The sequence below is a fragment of the Ceratotherium simum genome, chromosome 3 (genome assembly GCF_057802395.1).
Source record: "Ceratotherium simum simum isolate JZ-2026a chromosome 3, ASM5780239v1, whole genome shotgun sequence".
Taxonomy (NCBI): domain Eukaryota; kingdom Metazoa; phylum Chordata; class Mammalia; order Perissodactyla; family Rhinocerotidae; genus Ceratotherium; species Ceratotherium simum.
In genome coordinates, this window is record NC_141902.1 from 2667785 (window position 1) to 2689543 (window position 21759).

Below are 21759 nucleotides of genomic sequence, written 5' to 3' on the forward strand. Positions count from 1 at the left end.
GCCTACAAAAAGTACAGGTATATCAAATCTAGTCATGATCTCCTGAGATCTCTCCTACGAGTGTTCCTAATTGACATCATGAGGGTTTAAGATGAAGAAGGTGGGCGTTACTTGAGCTTCAGAAGCAGGTCTTCTTATTGCTTCCTTCCAGGCATGCTTGGTAAAGCAAGTCCACAGCACTCTGATTTGAACCTGATCCAGATTCCCGGTTTCCCAGGAGACTGGCTCATGTCTTTCAGGTATCGCATAGCCATTGATGGGGGTTAAAGAGCAGGTGGGGGGGCCGGCCCAGTGGTGCAAGCGGTTAAGTGCGTGCACTCCGCTGCCTTGGCCTGGGGTTCGCCGGTTCGGATCCTGGGCGCGCACCGATGCACTGCTTGTCAAGCCATGCTGTGGCGGCGTCCCATACAAAGTGGAGGAAGATGGGCACGGATGTTAGCCCAGGGCCAGTCTTCCTCAGCAAAAAAAGAGGAGGATTGGCAGATGTTAGCTCAGGGCTGATCTCCTCACAAAAAAAAAAAAAGAGCAGGTGGGGCTGCAAGGAATCCTTGTTAGTGAAGCCTGGTTTCTGTTCAGCGGCAGGAAAATCTATCCTGTCCCACGCTTTGAGAGGCTATCGTTATCCAGATTTTCTTTTTTAACCTGTGATTCTCAAATCCCCCCAGTTCCTAAAGCCTATGGACTTGTGATTGGGTTGTGAGAATATACTCAGAGGGCTGCAGAACAACCTTGCTTTTATCTTTCCAAGATTTAAAGAACCGTGCTTATGTTTAATGAAAAGGCCAGGAGGTAGACTCCACCTCACAGAAAGGTGCAGTTAGAAGCGGCGTATCAGTTTGCTAGGGCTGTCATAACAAAATAGTACAAACTGGTTGGCCTTAAAGAACACGAGTTTATTGTCTCACAGTTCTGGAAGCTAGAAGTCTGAGGTCAAGTTGTCAGAAGATTGTTTCCTTCTGAGGCTGTGAGGGGGAGTCTGGTCCATGCCTCTCTCCTAGATTCTGGTGGTTTACTGGCAATCTTTGGAGTTTCCTGGCTTGTAGATACATCGTCTGGATCTCTGCCTTCATCTTCACATGTGCTCTCCCTGTCTCTAGGTCCAAATTTCCCCTTTTAATAAGGACACCAGTCATATTGGATTAGGGCCTGCCATGATGGCCTCATTGTAACGTGATTACCTCTGGAAAGACCCTATTTCCAAATTACATCACATTCTGAGGTACTGGGGGCTAGGGCTTCAACATATCATTTTTTGGGACCCAATTCAACCCATAACAAGTGGTTTGTGGTGGTATGCATGCTGGCCTGGAGTAAGGCCTGGAGGCCCCTGCATGAGCTTGTGTCAGGCTGAGCCCTTTGGTGCTGAATTGTGGGGATGTCTGGGGAGCCCTTAGCCAGGGGGCTTGAGGGGTGGCTGGTGACATGTGTGAGGCAGAGGCTATTTACCAATTGGTAGGGAAGCATTTTAATCTCTTTTCCAGCTAATTGTCTTCCCTGGGTTGAGAGATTGACTTACTCTGCAGTTTATTTTAGAGGTGCTGGGAGGACCATTACCTCTTAAAATTCCCATTTGTTGCTTGAGACGTGAATTTACACTTTCGAAAACTCATCATGCTAACTTAAAATATTTGAGCACTTCTAGAATGGGAATTCCTCAGTTATTGTTTTAATTTGAGGCCTCAGTTATCAAGTCTTTGTTCATCTGTTTGAAAGTCCAGTGCCTGTTTTCATTCCTGGGTTTGCGATTGTGTTATGAAAACCAAAATGGCCGCCTTATCTAGTGTTCATCTGTGCCAGGCACTATTCATGCTCATGACAGCTCTGTGAGGAAGGTGTTTCATTGTCTCCTGAAAGATGAGAAAACAGAGCCCACAGAGTGGTTAAGCAACTGTCCGAGGACACAACTAGTAAGACTTCCAGAGTCTGCTGCTAACCATGTTGTATTGTGCCTCTATGTGAATAGCATGCGTGTTAATAGTAAATGAAAGAGACTATTTTCATTGTTCTTGAGTTGGCCTTGTGATGTATTTTAAAACGATTTTGGCATAATCGATTTCAGATTCATTTGGTAGTAGTGAGCAGTATATTAGAAAATGATGTAGTCCATGCAGAAATAGAAGTACAATGATGTACACCTGAAATTTTTACAATGTTATAAACCAATGTTACTGCAATAAACAAAAAATTAAAAAAAAAAAAAGAAAATACAAAGAAATAAAGAAAAAATTTCCCTCCTTTCTCTTTCTCCAGCAGAGGTCATAGTGCTTGGTTTCGGGCGTGGGCATGTTGATTAGGGGCAGGTGTTATGTGATCTGGGGGATTCCTCCCCGGCCCCAGCTTTTGATAATGTCTGAGAATTTAACACTGGAGATTCATTGTATTAATGGAAGCTCCGGGTAAAAAGTTGTTGGTTGATTTATCTCTCCTGGGATATTTAAATCTGAGTGTCCACTCCCTGTTGTAAGCATGTTAATTGAATCTGAGATGACTTTCTAAGGATGACTAGCTGTGATATGGGGTTCAAGGACAGAGGCCATGCTTCATAGGTGGTGTAGAACTTGGCTGATGGTGGCCCAGGAATCCAGGAATGTAATCAACCAATTAATCAATTACTTGATGCTACAAGTATTTATTGAGCACCATTTTCGGGCCAGACATTGTGCTCTGTGCTGGGATGGAGCCAGCCACTACTGTGGATAAAAAGACATGCTGAAAGAAGTGTACAGGGCTCTGAAAATAAACCCATTACCTTGGGAGCTTGGCCTCAGGCTGCCTTGGTCTTCTCAAATACAATATTTATCACCAGCAGACAAAGCTGAAGATGAGATTTTTCCAGAGAGAGATGATGGGTGGTGATCTGTAGAGTCTTGTTGCTTTGCTTCCCTTCTCTCTCTGACTTTCAGTTCTGCCACAGCCTATGAGGCCCTGCACCAGGAGTGGAAGAGGCAAGGGAAGATGAGAAGAACTCTCACCAACATCGACAGGTCTGGAAAAGACCCGAGTCATCAGTCATTAGGTTGCAACTCCAGCTAAAATAAAGTTTTGGAATTATCTGTGATCAGAGTTTTCTGTGTTCTCATTCATTATATTTTCTGTTAACAGAGAGTGCAACACGTAGTAAGCATTAATTAAATGTTAACTCATTTACAACTGAGTTAAGTATGATTTCTCCTGTATGGGCAGATAATAATTGCTTTTGTTTTCAAGGATACCTGAGTTTTTCAATTCCACAGATTATAGAACTTGAAGATCTACAATAATTATAGAAGTTAAAACACACACACATGAATGGAAGAGTCACATCCCTTAGTTGAACACTCACAGAACGGGTTGGGTAAAGAGAGGACTATGGTGGGTAACAACTTACTGACCTAAGGCTCTCAAACAAGACCCTTCAAGAAGGCTGCCCGACCTTCTGAATTTCAGTGTTGGAAAGCAATATTAAACTGTGGTTCTTTCCTTCTAGTACCTATATGAATTACCTGCTCAAAGTTTCTAACCATAGTTTACTGTCCCAAATTTCTCATTTAGAATTTTTCAGCTAAGAGAGCTGTGGAGACACACTCGGGTTGAAAACTTGGAAACAGAGTAGATGTCGGAAACTGGATGATGAATATGGCTTCTTCTGCACTGCTGAGTTGATGAATGGGAAGTGCTGATAAATCCATACAAATGAGAACTTTCTGGAAGGTGGGGCAGTGATGAAAGACAGCCTTTTTTTTTTTTGCCTTGTGGTCCCAAATTGTCCTGTTTTCCTACACTCTTGGCTCTGCTTGGTGTGTACATATCCCTTTCTGTGCTGTTGATGGTTGATTTCTTTTGGGAGCACTGGTTTCTAAAGGGATGTTCCAGATGGGAATTTTGGGGTTAAGCAATTGTAACTCAGAGCTAGCCTTAATATTTTTGGTTCACTTGTGGGTTAGCCTTATATGATGCTTTAAAAAATAGTCCTTCAAACATACCTTTTTAACAAGTAAGTGGCCATACCAATTTAAAGGAAAACGTGTATGTCTTGTGCTGACTGTAGAATAATTATTACTCTGTCTAGCAGTTAACTCCATCAATAATGTTCATTAATACAATTTTTATATTATCGGGTTTTGCTTTTACCAGGAACCTCTAGATTTCTAGCTTTATGAATATTTGAAGTGCAATTGTAGAGATTGCTTTATTTCTCCTCCTTCAGAGAGCTGATTTTCCCTCCCTTGACTCTCCTATTTCTTGGTATTTTACAGTGCGAAGCTGCCTCTTATGCCATCTTGTTACCAACCCTTAAGCTCATTAATAATTCATGCTCCAGCTGTGTGAATTGGTAGCTTTAATTAGCTATTACTATTTTCTAGAAAAGATAGATTCATTTATGAGTGTTATTTCATGGAACAAACTACTAAAGGAATGCACGCATTTAAAAATGAAACGCTTTCATATGAGCTGCGTTTTAGGCTCCAGATTTATTCTTCATTGTATTTCCATTTTAATTTTAGGTTTGAAAGCTTATTTATAAGATGTTATTTTTATATGTTAGCATATTTTGTGCTTTAAATGCTTACAGTTTTGGGGGAATGCTTTTGCATTGCCTTTTCCCAAGGTCCCATCTCCATCACCACATCAAATCTCAAGTGGCTAGTTTTATATTCTTTTATGGACTGTAAATTTGTGAGCTATATAAAGAGCTGCTTGTGTTTTTGTCTAATATTTCATAAGCTTTTGTACTTAGTCTAAACACAATTAAATATCTTTTAAAGACGTGATTACTTTCAGCCATCATATTTTGCTGTTAGTCAACTCTAAGGGTGTTGGACCTTCAATCAGGCAGAACTTGACCCCAAGACCCGGACAGCCCCCACATCTCTAGGGAGGCAGAGTGAGGATTGCTCTGGGAGGCCTCTGCAATGTTGATCTTCTGATCAGAAGGTATGGCTGTCCAATTATCCTAAAAGCTGTCATAAAAAGTTTTAAAGTTAAATTACTTTGAATTCAATTTGAATGCTTCAGAATTCACTGGAAATGGGGAGAGCAAGGATGTTGCAAAATCTAATACCATACTTTGCCAGATCTTTGGGCTTTGAGCCATTGGGCCTGACCAATATTCCTCTGAGCTAGTCTTTTTATAGGGATGGTGAGATGATTTTATGAGGCACAAGTTCAGCAGTTAAGTGTAGTACAAAAGAAAACCTTTAGAACTGGAGAAATTTAGAAAACTGTATACATTTGAGTTTAATTTACTTGGGTGAATTAATTATTTATTTCATCTGCATAAGTGTCTCTAGACGAACTTGAGAAAACCTAAGAACCCATTCAACAGATATTTCATTTAATTCTAGAATGACAGCTTATAAGTCAGTCTAGGAAAATATTCCACTGAGGCAAATTCTTTGATATTTAGAGGTTTACATACATTTACACTCTTGTGAACTCTTATGTTCAGGCTGAAGACACCTTGGAGAGATTGTCCAAACTCCTTTCGGTGTTTGCAGCTACTTTATCAAATAATCTCTCTTCTGCACTAATTTCACAACATGCAGCACTTTGTACCTTATCAGTTCTGAGCTCATTTTGCTGCTATTTCAATCGTTCACAATAAAAACTTTTCCTATTAGGCCAGTAGTTTTATTGGTTGATTGATCGATTGTCTAATTTCAATTAGACAATCAATTAGGTGTGACTCCATGTGTCTGGCTGGCCACCATGACATTGTATGAGGTTTAAATAATTACAGAATGGGCTGTGCTAACTAGAGGTTTACTAAGCACCCATGAGCTCATCGACTAAACCAAAAAAGAGCTGTTCATTTATTTAACTTCATTTCTGCCTCTGCTATAAACAGTCTTCAAGTCTTCGGGGATCAAGGTTTGGTTTTTGGTCACTTGCTAATTGCCATTTGAATTAAAATTTCACAAATTATAAACAGCGGATTAGGTCTCACGGTATAAAACCAAGTTTTTTCTCCATGAAAAAATTACTTCATTTCTTTGAAAAAATAATATTACTTTCACACCGATTTTAGCTTCTTGGGATAAATGAGACTGGAAGGAGGTTTGTCTCCTCATCGTGCTGTAATACCCCCTGTTCAAAACCCGTGGCCATATTACATTTTACTGCTTTGCCTTGGTAGGGTTTCTGTGAAATGATTTCAAGAGCTGATTGCATTTCAGAGCCTGTTTAAAATGGAAATATGGGTCCTCATAGGAATTTGTGTTATCTTGGAGGTACTTTAGAAGAGAGGAGAGGAAGCGAAGATACAAGTGAGGAGAAAGCAGGTAAAAGGCTCTCACATTTAGGGGTGCTTGGGGAAAGCCGTGTTAATTGACAGAGGTTTACTTCATGGGGACTCTAAATGCGAACTGTCAAACCGCAGTTTTGCATTTTCACTGATTATTTTAGTCAGAATTCTTTTGGTTGTAAGTGACAGAAAACCCAACCCCACCAGGCTTGGGTTGTGTGACAGAGGGTTTACTGGCACATCTGAGATGAGATCCAGCCGCAGGTTTGCCTTGATTCAGGCTGAAGCCACACACCAAGAATGAATTCCTGTTACCCATTTCTTGGATCTGCTGCTCTAGTGTTGGCTTTATTTTGGGACCTCACATAGTTACAAGTTGCCTGTCAGCAACTCAGAGATTTAAATCCAGGGTGAAAACCTGAGGATCCTTGTCCCAGTGTCCCCAGGGAATGTCCTGAGAGTCACCAGAACTAGCCCGGGTTAGTTACCTGCCTACCCTTCACCAATCATTGCAGCAGTGGAAGGTCTGACTCTGCCTGAAGGAGCTCCCCCCCGGAACTGCGGGGGGCCCCACCTGGATCACATTGTTTGACAGTGGGAGGGGCAGATCCCCAAACAAAATTGAGGCTGTTGCCAGAAGCGGGGGAAGGAGTGTGGGCAGGCAAAGGGCAAATGTCCACTACACATACCATACGGAGCTCCACTTGGAGTGAACCCAGTATACAGGTGTTATGTTATGTCTGCGTTCCTGGGACTTCATAAAACTCTAAAACCTGAAGACCATCTCAAGTATAATCATTCAGTAGGAGGAAGAGTTATCTACTAATTTACTCTCAGGCCCCCAAGAGCAAGGATTAATACTAGTTACTACTTTTAACTTTTAATTATTTAATATCAAGTAAGAAAGTGAATATTTCCAAATATCCAAGTACTTGATATTAAACAAGCAGATAGAAATTGAAGATGCTTTGAAGTTGATCTAAAACCGTGGTGTTTAGATTCACCTTTTAGAATCTGATAAAAGCTATCAACTCCCTCTCCAGAAAAAAGTACATGGGCTGTACTCACAAAATGTGCCATATAATTTGAGGGTCTGGCAATTCCACCTGAACACTGATGAAGTCCCACCACCTACTCAAAGCTTGAATACCTTCTATGATACCCTAGCAAGAAGTCTTCCAGTTTAGATTTGAGATCGCCTAACATTGGCTCGAGAAACCCTACATAGATGGCTGTCTCAGTCCACTCGGCACCTCAGGATCCTCCACAAGGCTTCGCTTCTCATCCTTCACTTTAAGTCTTGGCTTTTGCTTCTTTTCCTTTGTCTTTGAATAAGGATTCTCTCCCGCGCGTCTGTTTCTTTGGATGTGTTTGTTTTTCTTTTCTTTTCCTTTGGACTATTTGATGGGCTTTCTGGTTGTGATTCCCGCTGAGGTGCTGCCTCCAGATGCTTCCTTTGGAGGAGTGATGCCCGATGTTTCACCCCAGCCAGCCTGAGGTTCCTCACTCACCTGTAAGTGATGGGATGTCCACGCCGGCACCATCTTTAGGCTGCTCTCTTAGTTCCTCCTCCTATTAAACTCAATCTGTCCTTTGGTAGCTTCCGCCCTTTTGTGTTAGTCCTACCTGTCGGGGCCGTACGGAGCAAGCGCCAGACTACAGACCAGGGTGGAGCGGGAGGCGTTGACGTGGTCTGTGTTCTCCTGGCAGCTTCCCCTCCAGAACTGGGCAGGGCCCCCACCCCAATCATGCCCGAGAGTTCTCCCACCCAGTTCTTTCTGATGAAGTTACTCAAGCGTCCAGCGGGGGAGAAACATTACCCTTGTTAGCTGCTGCGTCGGTGGTTCCTTTTTCTGCCTGCTCCAGCCGATGCTTCTGGAAGGGGAGCTCGGTTTGAGGATGGTCTCAGTTCCTGGGAATCCACCTGCATGCTGTGTGGGGGGTGGAGGAGACTGGAGCTGTGCTCTTAGGGGCAGTGCTCCGTGGCCGCCCCACACGGAGAGGCTTCATGCTCACTTTACAGGGCAGATCAGATAGACTTTTCAGCAGACGCTCTTCTCTTTGAAGCCCTTGTTCATTCTGCAATCAGGAGATAAGTGAAGGGCTCCGGGTGCCGCCGGCGTTATTGCAGCCTCTTGCTCTCTGCTTCCCAGCAAGATTGCCTTTGCGCCAGTGGTGTGAGCTTTCCCGAGTATCTAAACTGTGGTGCCTCTTAGCCGCACTGGCGGGGAAGCCACTGGCAGCAGCTGTTCAAGCGGTGCTCTCAGCTGGGCAGGAGAGAGCGCCAGGGCAGCTGATACCAGAGTGCGCTGGGACACCCTCTCTGTCGGTGGTAAACATGGATTTCCGCTTTTGGACTGTAACTAACGTGCTTTTGGAATCCTTTGAGCACGTAAGCAGGATTGACGTGGTGCAGACATTGGCAGCCCAGAGGCTTGTTATGCCCTGTATGCCAGTCAGCGTTTCTAAAAGCACCGCCTGGTGCCAACATCACAGAGGAGGAGGTGTCAGCTAGAAGGCAACTCCAGGGGAGTTGGACGTGGAGCTAGAGGAGGTCCTCTCACTGCCGACTCCATAGGGAACAAGGGGAAGGGAAGGTGATACCTCAGGGAGAGAGTCCAAGGCAGTGGTGAAACCTGGGCAAAGGAGCCCGGCGAGGCGCAGACAGGAAATGTTAATGCTGAAGAGCTGCGTGGGAAAACGCGCCACAACACTGCCTAAACCAAGTACTCTGTAGTCACTGTGTGGAACAGGTAAGGCTTACCTAAACCAAGTACCCTGTAGTCACCTTGTGAGACAGTAAGGCTTACCTAAACCCAATATTCTGTAGTTACCTTGTGGGACAGCTAAAGCTTACCTAAACCAAGTACTCTGTACTCACCTTGTGGGACAGGTAAGGCTTACCTAAACCAAGTACTCTGGAGCCACCTTGTGGGACAGCTAAAGCTTATCTAAACCAAGTACACTGCAGTCACCTTGTGGATGGGTGATGCTTACATAAATGTGGTCGGAGTTTTAGGTCAATGCAAGTTATTAATATTTTCTCTGATCCTACCTGCTCTCTGATTTTGCCTCAAATAAGAGTAGGACAGATGCTAGAAGAATCCCATCAGGGAGATTCTGGCTTACAGAGGGCTGACTCAAAGGTCGCCAAGCAAGGTGATTCTCAGGGAGCCTGGAGCAGCCCTGTTGCTGCCTCCTCATAAGCAGCTCTTCTCTTGCTCCTAGCGGCTGGGCTGGTAACCCCACCCCAGTTCCTAAGCCAATCCCAGACTTAGGATGCAAATTGGTAGTCTCCAGCACATTCCTTTCTTCTTTCCTTCTGTTGTCTACAAGTATTTACTGAGCACCTACTGGGTGTCAGGAATCGTGTGTGGTATTAGGGCTTCAGAGGAGGAATGCAGATGCAGCCCTTGCCACCATGGGGCTTCTGCCTGAGTGAAGGAGAGAAGAATCAGACAATCACATACATACATGTATAATTTAAGCCTTGATAAGTGCCATGAAGGGAAGGTACCAGATGCTATGCGAGGGTGTAACAAGAGGGTATGTCCTGGTTTGGTGGCTTAGGGAAAGCTTCTATCAGGATAGAGCAGTTAAGCTGAGATTTGAAGGATGGATAGGAGTCACTAGCTGGTTGGGAGTGGGGAGGAGCATGTTGGGTGGATTCCTTGTGCCTATAAAGGTCTATGAAGGGAAGAAGCCTAGGATGTTTGAAGAACTGCAAATAAGACTGCAAGTGGTTGGAACACAGAGAGGGAAGGAGAATAATTTGACATGAGTCTGGAGAAGTAAGTAGGCAGAGTCGGTCCATGCAGGGCCGTGCTGAGAAGTTGTTCCCCCTCTTATTAACAATGGGAAGCCATTGCTATGTTTTAAGAACTGGGGAAGTGGCAGTGGAGTGTGGATGTGATCAGGTTTACATTTCAAAAAGAACATTCTAGCTGCACTATACCGAATGGAAGGGGCTGGGTGAGGCTATGGTTGGTGTTGGGGAGGAGTTGAGAAGCTGCAGTTGTCCAGGGGAGGTGACAGCCTGCAGATATAGAGAGAAGTGGATAGTTCTGAAGGTATTTAGAAGGTGGAATTGATGACGGACTGGGTATAGTGTGTATGTGCGTCTGTCTGGGGGTCATGGACAGGTCCAGAATGACTTCCACATCCTCGGCTGGCAGGACTGGATGGGTGTTGGTACCCCTCACCAAGAGGGGAAACACGAGGGTAGAGATAGGCGTTGTTGGGAGTGGGAGTCATGAGTTGTTCTTGGATGTGTTGAATTTAAGGGACTTTTGCAATATTCTTTCCTCTTTGAGATGGGATTTGAAATTGATTCACAGCACAGATGAGAATTTTTGACTCAGCAAGTCAAACTTGGATCCAGTGTTTGGATCCTGTTGAATCCCCATCTTGAATGCTCAGCTTCTGTCCAGATCTGAGAGGTGCTATTTCAGGGCTCTGGGGCAGCCCGACCTAATTTCCAAGGCTGTCTGTGATGTGGACAGTTTACATTTAGAAACCTGGTTTCCTCTCCTACAAAGTGGAAGACTGATTTCACTGAGGTAAAATACGTACTGATCCCCGTGGCTGGAGTCCTGCCTCACCTGTGAAGTCATGATCTCTCAGGCAGGACAGTTTGGATGCTTGGCTTCGGAGAAGGCTTCAGGCATGTTTATAAACCCACTGAGGTCAGGGCTGCTGAGGAGAACTGTGCCTGTGGGCTATTTCTCCATCCCCATCCTCAGGAATATGTGACTTCACGCTGCTCAGGAAATTTCCATGCCAGGGTGTTGCAGAACCTGTCCACCTGCTCATCCAGCACCTTCTCCAAGACAGACAAGAGTGTAGTCCCATAGACCCCTCTCTGTCTTTTTTTACTTCAGTTTATCTTTCTCTCAAAGCTGCATCACAAAAATATCTACTTTGCTTCCTCCATTCACTTTACCTTCATTTTGTTTTGTCAATTCCAATATTCGTCTTTTCTAATCATTACTGACAGCGTGTGGGTCACCTAGCTCAATGCCTAGTGTGTAGAAGCTACTCAACAATCACCAGTTTCCTTCTCAGCAGAAGCCTGAGGTCTTGCATTTACAACAACTTTCTTCAAGGTCCTAATTGCTCACATCTGGACAGCAGTTAAGTCACCTAGGGGAGCAGAGCTTTCTCCCCACATTTGGTCTGATGTGCACGTGAGATGCTTTTCAAATGGCGGAAGAGCTTGGACCATGGTGGGATTCTGCCGGGAGCCCGGTTAGCTCTGAGCTCTAACCTAAGCCTCACATCCTGCTTGGCCAACTACGAGGCTTCAGAGATGTCACTGGGTTTCAGGGCTTCTGAGAATACGACAAGGCTGGGACTGGGGGGAGTTTCATGTGCTCCCCTTGGAAGATGGCTTTGGCCATTCTGTATGGAGCATGGGGTCCAGACCAGTCTTTTGCTCTAGGAGTTTTCTTTATGTAACGATTAATATTGAATGTTGAACTCACTTCTGCTCACTCAATAGATGCTGTTGATGCAACAGGAAAATCCTATTCTTGTCAAATTTAGTTCTATTCACTTATTATTAATACTGGGAAGTTTGATCTGGGTGTATCTTTCTTATTCTTATCAATGGGAAAGTACTAAATTATACATTTTCATTTAAATAATGCTGGTTGGATACCTGCACATAGCATTTTCACGGTTTCTCAGGTATTAGGCCATGGGACTTTGTTCTTGCTTCTTGATTTTGGAGAGTAGGGGGTCGACAGGGAGATATGAAATAGGTAATTCAAATATGTTTAGCAAATGATTTACCAAAGGTTAGTTTCTGACACTACTCTTGCCCTCTTCCATTAATGTTAGAAAATACGTTATTCCACGGGAAGTTTTGATGTAATGCTTGTCCTTCCGTCTCCGAGCAGATGGGAAATTTGCTTGTGGTTTTGGGCTTCTCACTAGGCTCCCTTTTAACCAGAGGGTTCTCTGCCATTGAACGTGGCCTTGTCAGCGCTGAAGCTGCAGGAGGGGACCTCGCTCAGAGCTTCCTCGAGTCCTTCCCTGATGGCTGATCCTGGCACAGCACCACTGCAGACATATTTCTGAGTGAGGGCTTTACAAAAAAGTGGCTGCAAAAGTTTTCTTTCTATACCAATCTGAACAGCAGGCTCTACCAATGCAGACATGATGCTCATGGTGGGAGTGACGTCATTTCATTAAAACTCTCCTCCTATCTCAGCTCTCAAAGGCCTTCTGTTTCTATTATAGCTAGGTTATCGCTGCTAAATAGTTGGGCAAATTGGGTTGTTGAGGCACATCTGCATGCATTATGCATTAGGGGGCGCCCTTCACGAATCAGAGCCGTCTGCTGCCTCATCCCGGGTTCCCAGGAGCACGCCTTCTCAAGGAGGACACCTTCTTTGTGAGCAGGAAACGGAGTCACAGGCATACACGTCAGGCCAACACTTAGTCACACTGTCGTCCTCGAAATGGAGTGCATAACGGGGGAAAGGTTTAATTAATGTTCTACAGTAATGTGTCTGTTTATAAAGAAATAATGTACTATAAAATTAAGTGACGTATAGTGAATGTACCTCCTAATGGCGAGGCTGGCACTTTAAGTGATCAGTAAATCACTTCAATATTAAGACTTCCTTGAACAAAGGTAATAAAAGGAGACATCTGGAAACAGTAGATACCGGCACCTACAATTACCCGTGAAATAAAACACTTTTATTGTGATCACAGTGTTACTCACATGTGGAACAGCCAGCCCCATCAGGAAACATGAGAAACTGTACCTGAATTGTTTCTTTGCCGACACCATGAACTCGACATTAGAACGTGGGTCCCCAAAACGTAACCGCATGGGACTTTCCTCAGAGGACAGCCCTGCCTGAGTTTCCAGAGGCTGAGGGATTGTTTGTAGAGCCACTAACGCTGCTTCCTCCCAAGGTTAAACTTTCTTTATCTGGATCAAGCATCCAGGCTGTGAGTTTTCCCAGCTCTCCGCCCCTGGGCTGTCTTCAGCTCCCAGGGCAGAACTTATTCTTAGGCCTCTCCTGTCCTCTCACGGTGAAGGGGCCTCTCCCACTTCTGGCATCTGCGTGGTCTCTGTGGCCGCCTTCTGTGGAAAGTGATGTCCTATCGCTTATAAGGAAGAAGTCTGAGGGCTGACCTGGAAGGCTAATGCTGCCCTGCTGTCCCCTGGGACCACTTACTCCTCCCTCCACGACCAGCCTCCTTTGATCACAGAGGACACTCCCAAGGAGACAGAATGACCCGGGGGCTCTGCTGTTCCCTCCACGGCTTCAGGCTTCTCCACTCAACTCCTCCTTTCTGACATAGCACCATTTGATCTTCAACATCTACTTTTAAACAACCTGCTCCCAAACCATCATGTGTATTTCCCTCCCTCACTAATTATAATTTAAAAAATTAAAAAAAAGAAAGTTAACAAATGGTTACTTTAAGTAGTTATAATTAAAAACAAACAAGAACTTGGTTTCTCCAGTCTTTGCATATTATATGTGATTAAGAGTATGCTGCAAAGTGGAAATAGTTTATAAAGTGTTAAACCAATAATAATATATTCAAAATGCTTTAGAAAACATCCATTCGTATTTAATCTTCTACTAGGCTAATATATGTTAGATAGATTGTCTTTAGAGGGTTTTGTAAAACAAAATAGTAAATTCTGGGGCCGGCCCCGTGGCTTAGGGGTTAGGTGTGCGCGCTCCGCTACTGGCGGCCTGGGGTTCGGATCCCAGGTGCCCACCAACGCACCGCTTCTCCCGCCATGCTGAGGCCACGTCCCACATACAGCAACTAGAAGGATGTGCAGCTATGACATACAACTACCTACTGGGGCTTTGGGGGCAAAATAAATAAATAAATAAAATTATGAAAAAAAAATAGTAAATTCTAAGACGTTGTGCTTAATGGGTTGTGGTGCCTGAATCCCAGATCTCTACTGTTGAAAATTTGGCAGGTTGGGAAGTGAGATGAGGGTTTAATGAACAAAATCTAATCTGAGAGATGGAAATACTGTTCCTCTTAAATACAGAGAAATTAATGGGCTGGAAGAGGCACAAACAGTTTCCATAATGGCATGGAGTGATTTCCATAGTGGAGAGGATGGAGACTGGCTGGTCGTGTATCAGTCAACGATGGCGGTGGCCCAACCTGGCCAGTGGGAATTATGAAGGCTCTGTCATTCCCCCGCAGATGCTCGCTTTGGTTCACATTGGTGTTCCAGGGCCCTGCAAGGAGGGGCTTTTGATTGATTTAAAGGCCCATAAATGTTTGTTTCTTTAATTCGATAGAACATCAGGTAACCAGGGGCTTTCTTACTGTGACCTTGAGTAATGAGGACATAACCACTGTTAGAAGATGGGGATTTAGAGATTTTAATCAATGGAACAGGTTTCTCTTACAATCAGTTAATTTCCTGCTCTAAATTCTGATCAAACTTCTCTTCTAGTATAAGTTAACAAAATCTCTAAGAAATATCTCTAGCTGGGATCTAGTTATGAGCCCAGCCAGTTGCTAGGGGCAACCAGGGCAGAGGCAGTTCATTAATTAACCTCTGTCCTTGTGTACAGATTAAGGCCCTGAGTCCCGGCTGGGAAGTGGATGGGCGGGGTGGGAGTGCTTTGCCGCTCTTAAGCGGTGGTGAAGAGCGGCCTGGCGCCAGCCCCATTCCTGCCTCCTCCACCTTCGTTTCCCAGCAGGAAGTTGGTAGCTTTTGTTTAGGACTCAGTAAAGGAGGAGGATGGGGAGGCAGGGCTTGAACTCAGGACATTCATGAGCAGAGATCCTCAAAGGGAATAAACAGGGCCGCGAGCCCGAAATAAGCTGTTGGTTAGTGCCTGGTGGGTGGCAACAGGGCCCTGTGAACTCGGTGTGTGTGTGTCGAGGGATGGGTGAGAGCTGTGAAATTCCTGCGCGGTTAAGACTTAATTCCAGCTCTGGCAGGGAGAGCACACAGCCCTGTGGGGTCCAGGAGGTGTGGATTCTCGCAGCACCGGACGATTGAGAACGTGGCCCTAGAGAGCTAGTGACCCAGACACGGGTATTGGCTGGCTGCCCTTCTTCAGGTGGCCCATTGAGGGCGTGAGTGGGGGCTGGTGGGGGCACCGTGCCTGCAGCACTAATTGTCACCAGAACAGCTTCAGAGAACGGCAGGTGAATTCGTTCCTGATAGGAACAAGGTAGAAATGTTGGAGGCCTTGAAGTCTTAACCTAAACCAAGGAACAACTAGAGCAGACAGTAGTGGTTTGCTTCCAAGTTAAAATTTAGAATGAATTAATAAGAATTATAAATAACACGCTGGCCAGCAGTCCTGGGAGCTGTCGGAAATGGTCTGTATCTTAGGCTTCAGGTTTACTTTCCAAAATGTTACTCCAGAGAAGAGTTGTTTTTATATTTGAAGTTTGTTTTAATTTTGCTAAGGATTTCTTGTTTTAACACAAATAGAACTTGATATTAGAATGTGTTGTGCGGTCATTACTGGGAAAATACAACTGGTGCAGTGCATTGGTTCCCTGCAAGCTGTGGGAGTCGGGTCAGCCACGCTCGGGGCAAAGGGGGGCAAGCAGTTTCATTTCCCACAGAATCTGGGCTTGCTTCCTCTACTGACTGGGGAGTGATTCCAGAGTGGCCGGAGGGTTAGGAAAGGGGTGAGCAAGGGAAGTGGATTCTGTATGTGTGTTTGTGTGTGTGTGTCTGTGTGTGTGCATGTGTGTATGTGTGTGTGTGAGTGTGTCTACCAGAAATAGACCTGTACAGCAGGCCCCTTAGCTGTCCTGGTCTCGGCCACGACCTCAGTGCCTGGTTCACAGCAGACACTTGACACGTGGTTCTTCACGACCACCCACGGAGCCCCGCGTGGTCTCTGCAGCCCTCGGCTCCCACCCCTCTTCCTCATTTCCTGCTGCTCGTTCAGCATCAGCCACGTTTCCCTCCACGTTGTTCCTCATACGCCAGCCTGCTTTCACCTCACGCCTTTGCACTTGCTGTTATTTTAGCCTGGAATGTTCCTCCTGGATTTAGGAATGGCTCTGTTTTCTCCTTCAGGTTCCTGCTCAAATCTCGCCTCATCAGTGAAGCTTCCCTGACCCTCTCTTTACAATAGCACCGCTCCCGTGGCCCTCCCTGTTTCTCAGCTCAGCTCTGCTTTTCTCCTTGACACTCACGGCCTCCGGTATAAACATGTGTGTGTCTGCTTGTTGCCTGGTTCGTCTCTCCTCACTAGAACGGAAACCCCCCAGGTGAGGGTTTGTCTGTCTTGTTCACTGCTGCCCTCCAGGACCGAGCACCATGCCTGGGACAGAGCAGGCACCCTGAGACATTTGTTGAATGAATGATGGAAGGAAGAATCTCACGTGTTGTTTTGACTACTATACCAACTCACGTTAATAATATAGAAATTGGAGCTCAATATTTTTCTACTTTATTCACATGTATAAATTAAAATAGGTAATTTTGGGGCCGGGCCTGGTGGCATAGTGGTTAAGTTTGCACACTCCGCTTCAGCGGCATGGGGTTTGTAGGATCAGATCATGGGTGCAGACTCACGCATCCCTTGTCAAGCCATGCTGTGGCAGGCATCCCACACATAAAGTAGGAGAAGGTGGGCACGGATGGTAGCCCAGGGCCGATCTTCCTCAGCAAAAAGAGGAGGATTGGCAACAGATGTTAGCTCAGTGCTAATCTTCCTCACCAAAAAAAAAAAAAAGATAATTTCACTGGGGTTTATTCCACAAACACGCTTGACAAGCTTGAATGTTATTTACATAAATATTGCAAAATGGATAATTACTTTGAGAATTTAAAAAAGTGGGGCAACTTAAAACAAAACAGAAGTTCAAAATCAAAATGCAACTTCCCTTTTTGCTAGCATGGGATCAGAAAATTACAAAGCGTAACCACTGTCCCTGACAGTGACCTTGAAGGCAGCAGGTTCACAGGAGACTTTCTTTGTTACTGCATGGTTAGAATCCTCGTCCCTGAGCACGGAAGGGGGATACGACTCTCCGGCAAAACATAAGCATTTTTTAGATCTCGGGGATGTGTGACTCTCCATTGCTTCCTGGTGACACCACACTCAGACCGCAGAGGATGATGCTGTTACAGCTGAAATTGCAGAAAAAATTCAACCAACAGGTGATTCTTTTGAAACTTCCTGAAAATATGCAGAATTAAAGGAGAATAAAATTGCTATTTTTCATTCTTTTAGACAAAATCTCCCTTTAAAAAATGTAGGATATTGCTTTCTTCTGCGAGAAGTTTTCCCCGTATAATTCTTTCAGAGAGTGCATGGATTGAGGAATTTAGTAACATTCTCTCACAAAATAGTCTCCTCCCTATAGTACCTCCTGGGCGCAGGTGAACAAGGGAACCCACCTTTGAGGGCAGGGGGGCGGCTACAGGCCCCGTGGGCATGGGCACCAGGACGCTTTGGCTCTACGCAGTGAAAGAGGCTTCTCTGCCTCTCATCAGGTGTCCTGCTCTTGGCAGCATTAGCTGAGCCGCAGTGGTGACACAGTAACGTTTCAGAGAGGGGGAGCTAATTTATTCTGACTGTTTGTCAAGGTCAGCCTAACTAGCCTCATCTTTTTGCCCTAAAAGGTGCAAGATTCTAACCTTTGCTTCTATAGCATTAAATAACAAAATGGCAACGTCATTCCCTCAGGAGGCGTTTGTGAGAGTCCAGCCCCATTAAGAGCAAGGAGGTCTTGAAAGCAGTCATCTTTTGAAATCACGGGCCAGATGGTCAGACGTATTGACTTTCATTTCTCTCCTGTTAGCAAAAGAACTCTTTTATTTTTCATTCTAAATGGCTTATCAGGGAAGAGCCTGAGTTCTCTAAACTTTCTGTGCGGGATAGAGAACTCTTGAGCACACTGCTACAGAGACGTGTTTGGGAGCAATAATGTGCCAGTGGTACTTCCTGTGACTTTTCTTCACAAAGGGTTCGATGAATGCATTTCTGATGTGGGGAGTGTGGGGCTAGAGATTTGGGAAGTTCTCGGTTAACCATAGGAAAATTCTTGAATTGCTATCTTTTTTTTTTTTTTTGCTGAAGTTCACTCTAATCACACTGCCTCCGCTGTCTCACTCAGCCGTCTCAGGGGCTGGGTATATGTGCTGTGTGGTGTTGGAATGGGGGGCACGGGATCTCACAGCAGCCAGAAGGACCTTTGAAAGAACTGGAATGCATGGTGTTGCTCTGTGGCTTGGCTGTCTCCATCGTGCGTAGTGGGAAATCCAGAAATCCTTAGGTGGCCCCAAGGGGCTCTGGGACCAGCTCCTTCTCCCTTCTCCAACCTCATCTGCTCCAGCCTCTCTGGCCCGCGGTGCTCTTCAAGCTCGCGAGCTTCATCCAGTCTCAGAGTCCTCCCGCCTGCTGTCCCCCTCCTTGGAGAGCTGCCCCGTAGTCCCCTGTTCCACAGTGGGTTCCTCCTCCTCGGTCAGGTCTAAGCTCAGCGTCGCCTCATCCTCCAGTCTTCCCTGAACACCCGGTCTCACGTTGCCCTCCTTCCCTCGCTCTTCTGGTTTCACGTTACACTGACTCATTTCCTCATTGCGTTTGTCACTATCGGAAATGCCCCCAGACCAGGATTTGGGTTTAATAGCTTTTCTAGGTGATCCCAGGGGCTATGGAGGGGGGTGTGGAAGTGAGGATAGAGACAGAGCAAGCCGACACAGGTGCTTTGAGGGGCAGGTGGCTGCTGTGGGCAGTCGGGGCTCATCGCCACGGGGAATTGGAGAGACGGCGTAGCAGAGCGGGCTCCAAAGTTGTCCCCCCGGGAGGTGAGGAAGCTGGGGTACTTGTCCACAGGCTCTAATCTGTTGTTGGTTGAGGGCTATTGCCGGGGCTGTGGGGTCCCCAGTGCTTTAGGCCTGTCCTGTATGAGGGCCAGGCGGGGCAGAGAAGTCTCCAGTGGGAAGTCACAGGCGCTGAGAGAGGAAGCTGTTGGACCAGCGTGCACGGGAATGGTGAGTGTGGAGGCCCAGGAGCGGGCAGAGCCCTCTCGTTCACATAGGTGGGTTCTAGTTTATTGACTCTTTGTGAGAGCAGAGATGACAGTTTCGAGTTCCCCAGACCTGGTGCCTGGAACAGAAGAGGCACTCAACAAACGTCAGTGAGTGAATGAAGAGACGTGGAGCCTCGCTGGACAACGTGTAGCCTCTTACATTTATTTCATTGTAAGGTGGGGAACACTGATATGGCAGATCCAGAAAGGAAGAGGGAGCACACCAGGCTTGGATGTGGCCAAAGAATTGAGGATGTGCCGGTGGGGAGGGATTCAGAAGGAAGATGAGGGGTCGGGGTTTGCACGGTGCGCTGGAGAGGCTGTCAGAGTCGGTCTAGACCGAGGTACAGACTTGGGAGGAACGCGCCCTTTGTAAGTGGCCGTGGTCAGACCCCTCGTCCTCCCTGGGATTCTGTTCCTTCGTCTGCTTTGCCTGCTTCACAGAGACGCTGAGATAATGAACGGAGAGAATAGATCTGAAAGCACCTCTAAAAAGAAGTGCTCTTATGGGGAAAGCTACTATTTAACTGTTGATAATATGTTCTGTTCAAGTTAAAATTGTTCCTAAGTGCTCAGGCCCTTTTACCAGTGATGGCTGCCACGATGGCAGCTTTGATGGACAGTTACTGCCTCCCGGCCGAAGTGAGCAGAATAATCAATTTCCGAGGTGTGCCTGATGACCTGTGGCTGAAAGGAGAAGCTCAGGGGTGATGGTGACTCTGATCTTGTAGAAAGCTGGCGGCCTGGGAACAAGGGGACCCGAGAGAGATGTGCTCAGGTAACAACGGGGATCCGTTGTTCCCACCATCTCCACGCCATGAAGCGATGAGCCCGGGAGCAGGGAGAGTGCAGCTGCAGGGGCGGCTTCTCATTGCAGTTGGAGCAGGTGGAGTGGAGGGCTTCCACCCCAACTCTGGGTGGGAGCCTTCTAGTATTGGAGCTGATCATTTGAAGGGCTGTGACACCTAGTCCACTCGACCCTTGAAGGGCTGGGGCTGGAGTGTGGATAGGGTGCTGGTCCCAGCCAGCCCCCTCTGGCTCCATCCACACCTCAGGGGGCCCCCAGTCAACGCATGTGGACTCCACCCCCAGCCTGAAAGACCAGGCTCTATCCCCCCTGCAAACAGCTGCCCCAGCCACCCTGGTCCTTGGAGTCTGCACACTGGTGACACGGCCTGGCTGGGGAGGGTGGACCAGGAGAGGAGGGCTGCACAGGCCCTGGAGATGAGAGTCTCCTGTTTGAGTGGAAAGTTCCTGGGCATTGGAGTGTGATCTAGAAGGAGGGAGGCAGGTCTGGCGAGCGAGTCCCCTGACCTCTTGGACTCCTCACCCCATGGGGAGAGGCACAACCAGGAGAGGGCCAGAGCAGGGCAGGATGGCTAGATGATGGGACCCAGGACAACTGGGGCCTAGGTTCCAGCTCTAGTGGATGTACCTTTGATATCAGACTGACTGCCCTTGCAGTTAGAGCTTTAAAAAAGCAGGAGCAGGCAGGTTAACTGCAAAAGCCCCTAACTATCCAGAGAGGGCCAGGGCCGAAACGCTAGGAAGCTGCTTCCAGGAAGAGAAAGATGAGTCAAGGCAAACTCTCCGATGGGTCTGCCTGTGACTCAGTCAGATCGTAGTCTTTGCTGCAAGGCCGTGCATGCTCTGCCACGCTCTGTCCCACGACCTCCCCAACCTCATCTACCCCTTCCCCACCCGCCAGCTCCATCTGCACTGGCCTCCTCGCTGCCTCTCAAGGGTGCCAGGCACGTTGGCATCACTTTTCCCTCGTGTGGAATACTCCCGATAGCTGCCTGTGTGCTCTGTTCAGATGCCACCCTCTCAGTCACCTACCTGAGCAGCCTACCCAAAATTGAAGCAGGCACTCTGATCCCCCATCCCTTGTCCCCCCGACACTCCCGGCCCATCTATCACCTAATAATTTACTTATAGGCTTTTGGGTCTGTCTCTGCCCTTGGGAATGTGAGCTTCATAAACAGGCTCCAGTCCCCAGAAGAATTCTCGGCACACAGTAGGTGCTCCATTAGTCTGTCGAATGAATGATGTAACCTGGGTTAAGGTAGGTAGCAAACAGTGATAGGAATTCCTGAAAAAAGATCATCAGAGTTTCTAAAAATGTATAGGATTTATAATTTCTTGACTTCTTGCCATATGCGGTAGGATAATAGCTAGATATTTAAACGAAGGCTTTTCTTTCTCACCATTTCTCTTGTGGCTTCGTGGGTCTCACTGCTGAGCCAGTAGCATCCATTGTCTCCGAGGTTGCAGATTCAGACCAGAGCAAAGAGCCAAGAATTCCAGAGCAGGCTCTTGAAATCAGCAGCACAGTCCTCTGAGAAGAGAACCTATAGATTTCGTTGTGCACTTTCTGCCTCTTCTCTCTCTGGCCCTTTCATCTGTTCCTTTTTCCATTTCCTCGGCTCTCTTTTCTCTTTCCTTTCCTCCTTCTTCAGACCTGGAGCAGGGCACTGTGTCAGGACTGCAGGACTCGGAGATGGAGAAGGTCAGTTCTC